Raw genomic sequence first — 8,039 nt, 5'->3', positions numbered from 1 at the left:
AAGAAAGAAAGAAAGAAAGAAAGAAAGAAAGAAAGAAAGGAAGGAAGGAAGGAAGGAAGGAAGGAAGGAAGGAAGGAAGGAAGGAAGGAAGGAAGAAAGAAAAATTAATTCAAGGACAGCACCAACTACTACAATCACACTTCCAGTTTGAGGACAATTATATCAATTATATGAGACCCTCTCAAAAAATTTAAAAACCTTAAAAATAAGATTAAAAAGCAATTCCAACATTAAAATACTCTAGAATATTATGATTCTAAATTTACTTAGCTCTCCCTCTTTCCGTATGTCAATACCACTAGAATTCTCGAGGTGTTGCCAGGCATGATAGTACATATCTATAATCGTAGAAGTCAATAGGCTGAGGCAGGAAGGGAGCTGAAAATTTGAGGGTAATCAAAGTTATACAGGAAAGCTGTCTCAAAACAAAAGAAAAAAACTGTCAGCGAAAATGAACATCAAGACAAAATGGATCAGGTGATAAATCAAGAGTTAATAAAATTGGCCAAGCAGTGGTGCATACCTTTAATCCCAGCAACACTGCAAGTTTGAGGCCAGCTTGGTCTGGTCTACAAAGGCATTCCAGGACAGCCAGAACTGTTACGCAGAGAAACTCTGACTCAAAAAAACCAAATAACAACAACAGGGATATTTATTATTACTAATCCACATACTAGACAGAGTGTCATTTCAAATAACCAGATGGATACAGATTTAAAACAAGGGGTGGGGTATTAAAAGAGAAAGTTACAAAGTAACAACAGGGAAGTGTAGTTACTCAGTCTTGAACTTTAACTACAATGTATTTCACAATAACTGAGACTGGCAAATACCCTCCCAGAAATAAAAATCATTGTTTCAATTATCAGAGGGAATGAAAAAGGAAACAATAAAAATATGAGGGTTATTGAAAGCTGTGAAACCTTTACAACAAGCACCAAAATTTTTTATCTAGAATCTATGTGGACAAGAGACATAGCAAAATAAAAAACCCCAGGTGCCAGGCATAGTGGAGAATACTTGTAATCCCTGGCAGTCTGGGAGGCCAAAGAAGAACTGCTACCAATCTGAGGCATCTGGGTTCAGGTTGTGCCTTCAATATTTAAGAATAGACCTCTTGCCTGGCTGTGGCTGTGCTCGTCTTTAAGCCCATCACTCAGAAAGCAGAGACAAGCAAATCTCTTTGAGTTGTGTACCTGGTCTACAGAGCAAGTTCAGGACAGATTCCAAAGCTACACAGAGAAATCCTGTCTTGGAAAAAAAAAAATGCACCTCTTTAAAACCAAATGTGATGGCACATACCTTGAATCTCAGCACTTGGGAGGCAGAGGCAGGATCTCTATGAATTCAAGTCCAGCCTAGTCTACACAGCAAGTTCCAATTCAGTCAGAAACAGAAAGTGAGACCCTGTCTCAAAAACAAACAAAACAAAACAAAAACCTTTGATTTTTATTAAAAGTACTACAAAGAAAAGGGAAGGTTTCATACATTTTAGACTCCATTCTAAGCCAGTAGGTAGTCAAAAAGAAGAAATACCAGTTAAATACCTGTTTTCTTTGTTCCTGTCAAGTACATATACTTCTACCTTACCGCCTCAAAAAAAAAAAAAAAAAAAAGGAAGCTCCCTAACATCTAGCAGTCTTCAGCTTTTCAGCTTCTATAGCACTTTCTGAAGCTGATCCCCAATTTCCCCCTTTCAAATACTGATTACTTGCTTATATAACTTTAGGTTCAGCCGTAAAATCTTAGATCGAATAGATAAACAATTTCAACTTCAAAATACTATCAAATTCCATCTAACTGCATAAAACACTGGAGCAAATAAAGAGAATAAAAATGGTACTCACTCTAAAGACACTACAATAGACCTTTAAGAAAAGTACACCTCGCAAGTGGATTCATTGTCCCAAAAGGGATACAGTAACTTGAATACAGAAGGGAATGCATGAATCTCAATGTGAGACTGACAAGTAGAACATTAACTCAAAAAAAAAAAAATTCTCTTCTTAGGAATTAATCACACAACTTCACCAAAGCACTACAGTCACATTACACCCCTAAACTGTCCAGTTCATTCCAAACCACACACAGCCAAGCTCACCCCAACCAAACAGTAAAGATGTGGCTATTGGCTGGTCACAAGACACCCTACCTTGTCTCTGCCTGAAGCAAAATTTTACTTAAAGTCAAATGTGCCTACTGTTCCTGCTGAGCTAACAAAAATCAGCCTGCAAATGACCACAAACTGAATGACAACTGCTGGCATTAATTAATAAAAAAAAAAAAAAGACTATTTCTAGGCTTTCAGAAGTTCATCATGAAAGGCAATTAAAAATAACTTTTGAGACTTTTTGTTTGGAGACCGAGGGCTGAGAAACGTAGTGATGAACAAGGAACATAAACCTGAAGAAGTTGAAGCAGCCAGCTTTGTTAAAACCAAGTGGCCACTTGCCAACACTTCTTCATACGTGTAAGACCAAACACGATGATCCTAGGCTCCCTCTCGGTTCACACTGGCTTCTCATCATATCTCCAATTAAGAAAGATCTCATAAACATTTCAATTTTGAAAAGTTAAAGGGACTTTGATAAGTCAAAACAAGAGATTTTCTAAAGCTTCGGAGAATCAATATGGAAACAAAGCTTGAAGCTGTTCAGGATCTGAGCCTCCCCCCCTCAGGCCCACAAAAAGCACACATTTTAAATGTCACACAAACAGCCTATTCACGGGCACCTAGGGCTTAGATTCCGGCACTGGAAAGGGGGCTAGCTTCGGTTTAAAATCTCAGCGGGGAAGAAAAGGCAGAATTCTGACTTGCAACTGACGAAACTCGGAGAACCTCGAATCGAACTCTCCGTCTTGGTTCGAACTTCACTCGCAACCATTTTCCGATTAGGGCTCTCGCCTCCCTATAAAGGTGTCATTTGCGAATGAAAAGGCTAACAAGAACCCCCCCACACCCCCTGGACTCCTGTACCCCATGATCCCTTCCCAGAGAGTGGAAGCAACAGCAAAGTGGAAGGAACAAAGCACTGACGTCAATTACGAGATTAACCCTGAGCACGGGCAGCTGGAGGAGAGGCCTAAACACCAATACCCAAAGCCCAGCCATCGCGATCGCCAGGTACCAGGCCCATTCCGACCGGGAAGGAGGCTTTCTCGTATTCTAACCCAGGTCCCCGTATTTTCAGTTAAACCCCATCGACAATCAAGGACGGAAATTCCGCCCCCCCCCTTTTTTTTTCTTTCGGTGGAGGGGAGATGGGGAGTAGGGGTGGGGGGAGGTGCGCAGGATCGCGAGAAGGAAGGCGAGAACTAGTAGAGAGATGATAGCCAGAATCCGGGCCTATTTTTCTCTTTACGAATGACTTGAGTCGGACGAGGCATAAATTTTTCAAGGGATAAATCCGCCGACCGAATCTGAGGGAGGAATGGAGGAAAAGGACGACGGGGGAGGGGAGTGGATAAAAACGGCCAGAAGATGAGCGTCTAGAACGTTGGCTGGGAATAGGTTGGCCTTACATTTTTTTTATTATTTTTTTTTCTTGTTTGAAATTTATTTCTGAGAGAAAGTGGGACAAGAGAGCGGGCGACGCCGGACCCAGCGGCCCCCCGCCCCAAGGGTCTCCGCGAGCGTCCGCGGCCCGAGCCTCGCCATCCCCGCGGCACAGCCGCGCCTCAGTCAGACGTCAGTCAGTCAGTCAGGCGGCTTCTCACCTCCAGTCCCCGCTCCGCTAGGCCCGAACCATCTCCCGACCGCGGCGGCGGTGGCGGCGGCGCCCGGCCAGCACCTTCACCGGACGAGCATTCGGGCCCGCCCAGGAGGCGGCGACCGGCTGCCAAGGGCGAGGGGCAGCGGCGGATCCGGAGGCCGCGGGGAGCCGAGGCGGCGCACCTCACTCGGCGGACGCCAGGGTTCCGCCCCGCTCCATGACGGCCCGGCCGAGCCCGGGACGGGTGTCTGAGCCGGCGGCGGGGGCGGGCTGACGGAGCCCTGGCACCGAGATCCCCGCCCCGTCCGCTGGGGGCGGCGGCGGCGGCGACGACTCGACTCCCGCAGCCCGCACTGTGACTGACGCAGTGGCTGCGGCCCATGTGACCGGGGCCGGGCGGCTGCGAGCGTCACGTGACCAGGCCGCGCCCCTCCCGCGGGCAGCGCGGGGGCCGCCTGCTCGCGGCTCGCGAGGCGTCGCCCCCGCGGAGTTGACGTGCGGACTGACGTGCGGGGCGCCTGGGCCCCGCGGCCTAGGGGGGCGAAGCGCAGGCCGCAGCGGATCCTGCGGGAGCGGCGCCAGCGTCGGGCCGGCCGACCGAACCCGGCTCCGGGCACACGCCCTCCTGCGTAGCCCGCTAGGGAGGCGCCGCGGGCCGGGGAGGGGCCCCCCGCAGCCGGGTGGACCGGTTCTGGGGCTCAGGTGAAGGCCGGGCCTCGGCCGCCCGGAGTCCCGCAGCGCTCCGCGGGGCAAGGGAGGTTAGGGTGACGTGGATGTCCGCAGCTCGTCGTCCACAGCTGCGTGCGTGTGACTTCGTGTGGGAGGATGAGCCGGCCTCCTGCATCATCTAAACACACGGGCGCGCGCGCACGCGCGCACACACACACACACACACACACACATCGTGGAGACTGGCGTCGTGGCAGGCCTGTGATTCCAGCGCTGGGGCCGCCGAGGCCGGGAGGATCGCCACGGATTCGGTCACTGTGGGTTTCTCGGTGGATTCAAGGCCAATCTGAGCAACTAACAAAACCCTGTCAACACAACAGGAGAGAGCGAACACACACACACACACACACACAGTCTTTCTGAATACCCATCACCTCTGCCAGTCGGGTCAAGACGTAATTTAACTGAGATTAGTGATTAGACAGACAAGGTTTTAAAGTCTCCTGAAACCCAGTAATAGTACTGCAAGAAAGGTGTTCTCTTCGTGTTTATCTGAAAAACACACAATCCTGTCGTTGGTGTCACATGTCACCTAACCTTTCTTGTTTGATGGCAACTCATGAAGATTCTCCACCACTAACATCTTGGAACATTTCACTCATTATTTTTAAATTAAGTTTTCATAGTCTGGAATCTCACAATTGGAGAATTCAATCTCAACGACACACTGAATTCTAGGCAACGTCTCTCAAAAACACTGATCTGATGGCCCGTGCTTTTGATCCCAGTAATGGAGGCAGAGGCAGGAGTATCAATGTGAGCTTGATGTCAGTCCGATCTACATACATATCCATCTCCAGGCCAGCCAAGGCTATATCGTGAGACCCTGTCCCAAAAATCAAACACTAAATAAATCCTAGAGTCTTTAAATTTTTATTTTATTTTCAAGACAGAGTTTCTTTGTGTAGCCTTGGCTGTCCTGGAACTCACTCTGTTGACCAGGCTGACCTCGAACTCACAGAGATCTGCCTGCCTCTGCCTCCCCAGTGCTTGGATTAAAAACATGTGCCATCACCACCGGACCTCAGGAAGGTTCTTGTTCCTCAGTTAATTCTCTCTTGAAAACCAGATACATACACACCTGAAGTACCTCAAAAATGCCCAGGTATTTCTTAATCTTATCAAGCTAACAGTAAAAATGAACTCAGCTTGATGTGATGATACCCGCCTCATGCTAGCTAAGGAGATCCCAGAGCTAACTACATTGCTGAGAATGGCCTTGAATTCCCCGTCTTCCTGCCTTTGCATTCCCTGTGCTGGGGCAGTAGATGGGCACCCTTATGCTTGGCTTAACAATTCTATCACTGTTCGAAGATCTGAGACTCAAGACGGTCTTCGTAGGTGCTTCTGTAAAGTGAAAACCAAGTGACATAATTCCATTATACAATGGCATGGAGAAAGCGTTCACATTCCAAAAGTGGGGAATAAGAAAACAGCAAGAAAAGATCAGACCAAAGCAAGAGCAAAGCCCACCAGTGTAAATGTCAAATCTTGCTGTTCCATGTGCAGCATCCAGAGTCTGTAGTGGCATCATCCGCGTTCCAATAGGCTCAGATAGTCTGGGATGGGTTGTAGTGGCATCATCCGCGTTCCAATAGGCTTGGATAGTCTGGGATGGGTTGTAGTGGCATCGTCCGATTCCAATAGGCTCGGATAGTCTGGGATGGGTTGTAGTGGCATCATCCGAGTTCCAATAGGCTTGGATAGTCTGGGATGGGTTGTAGTGGCAAAGCTCTTGCTTAGCACACATAAGGCTCTGGGTTCAATCCTAGTTCCACAAACCCCTAGTACCTATAAAAAGGAAGAGAATCCTACTATCCTCTTCTGGCTTGTTTTCTAAAGAAAGAACATGGGCCAGTGAGGTGGCTCTGTGAGTAAAAGCCTGACAATCTCATTTCTGTTCTAGGAACCCAAGGAAGAGAGAAGACTGACTCCCAAGAGCTGTTCTCTGGCATCTATACATGCCACGTGGTTCTTGGTACACATGCAATAATAACACTCAAAAATTGTGTTAGAAACAGATTCTCATCATGTTGCCTTGGCTTGCCTAGAACACACCATGTAGACCAGGCTGGCCTCGAACTCACAGAAATTTGCTTGCTTCTGCCTCCTGAGGCCTGAGACAAATAGCATGCATCCCCATACTCTTTAATAAAATTTTTATTTAATTATATGTATGGTATGGTTATGTGTTTCTGTGTGGGGTTAGTGCAGCACCTCCAGAGGCCAAAAGAAGGTATTGGATTCCCTGGAGTTACAGATGGTTGTGAGTTGACTTTTGTCGGTGCTGGGAACTGAACTTTGGTCCTCTACTGGAGCAGTAAGTGCTCTTAAGTACTGAATAATCTTTTTTTTTTTTTTTTTTTGAGACAAGATCTTACTATGAAGCCTTGGCTATATACCATCCCCAGCTTTGACTACACTACTCTTGATTTCACTATGGAGAACACTTTCAGGATACTGGGATGTACCACAGCTGGTAGAAGAAGGCTTGTCTCACATGAAAGTCATGGGGTCCATCCCCAACACTGCACAAAACAAGTGTGGCATCGCATGCCTACAATCTTAGCACTCAGACGTGGAGGTAAAAGGATCAGGAGTTGTTTGGTTGACTTTTCAAGACATGGTTTCTCTGTCCTGGAACTTGCTTTGTAGACAGACCAAAGCTGGCTTCGAACTCACAGAGATCCACCTGTCTCCACCTCCCAAGTGCTGGGATTGAAGGCATGCACCAGTACCGTCTGGCAAGAATCAGGAGTTTAAGGTCATCTTTAGGTACAGAATAAGTTTAAGGCCAATTTAGGGTACACGAGACACACACCTTCACCTTCCCCACCCCCGAAAAAGAGCATTTCAGGATGAGTCAGAAGACAGTGGAGTTAGTGCGCTTATTGAAAAAGATTTTTGTGTGTTTGAAATAGAGTCTATCGCAGTCCAGACTGGCCCCAAAGGACTAACCTTTTGGCCTCTACCTCCTAAACGCTAGGATTACAATCTTACCCTGCCAGGCCCAGCTTTAAGTGTTTTATCAATGACTACATATTCAATCTTGTCAGCTTCTGAAGATACATTGTTTAAAAGGTTTCTAAGGAACTTTGTTTCTTTTGGTTAATCAGATCCTAGGTCATTCCTGAGGTGCCTTGGATGTGGGTAGAGATAAGATAAAGTTACAGACGTGGGCTGCAGAATGACTTAACCATTAAGATCACTTGCTGGTCTTTGAAGAGGGCTCAGGTTTAGTTTCAAAGACCCACATGGCAGTTCACAACTGTCACTCTAGCCCCAGAGAATCTGACACCCTTTTCTGACCTTCATGGGCTCCAGGTGTGTGTGTGTGTGTGTGTGTGTGTGTGTAGAGCGAGTACTGCACAGACACACATGCAGGCAGAACATCCAATCGTAAAATAAATAAATGGATTAAAATCTTAAAAAAAAATAATCCACAGGTCACAGAAGTCAGAGGAATCCCTTACTACACTAGGTCCACAGTTCAGGAGTTTTTTTTAATCACGAAGTTTGGAACCTTGATTGTGAGATTTTTAGAAAATTACAAGGTCACAACTAGGAAAGGAATAAAGTTAAACATTACATGAGATT

The 8,039-nt window shown here is 46.7% G+C and overlaps 1 protein-coding gene across 3 annotated transcripts in view; it reads right to left on the bottom strand.

Annotated features, from left to right (window-relative positions):
* Aff4 (ALF transcription elongation factor 4) overlaps positions 1-4,511 on the bottom strand; it is a 78,903-nt gene extending 74,392 nt beyond the window's left edge. Inside the window, exon 1 of one of the 3 annotated variants that reach the window (XM_050157808.1) lies at positions 3,718-4,511. The gene's annotated coding sequence lies outside the window, so the exon portion shown is untranslated. Of the gene's footprint in view, positions 1-523; positions 622-3,717 lie in introns of those variants that run through there. The other 2 variants (XM_050157805.1, XM_050157806.1) reach the window with 2 other exon arrangements.
* Between the last annotated feature and the right edge of the window lie 3,528 nt (positions 4,512-8,039).

Source organism: Alexandromys fortis, unplaced genomic scaffold, assembly GCF_014885135.2.
Source record: "Alexandromys fortis isolate MF-2015 unplaced genomic scaffold, M_Fortis_MF-2015_v1.1 scaffold_103, whole genome shotgun sequence".
In the NCBI taxonomy this organism is placed as follows: Eukaryota; Metazoa; Chordata; class Mammalia; order Rodentia; family Cricetidae; genus Alexandromys; species Alexandromys fortis.
The sequence above is the reverse complement of the archived record's forward strand: the minus strand, read 5'-3'. Positions and strand labels throughout refer to the sequence as shown.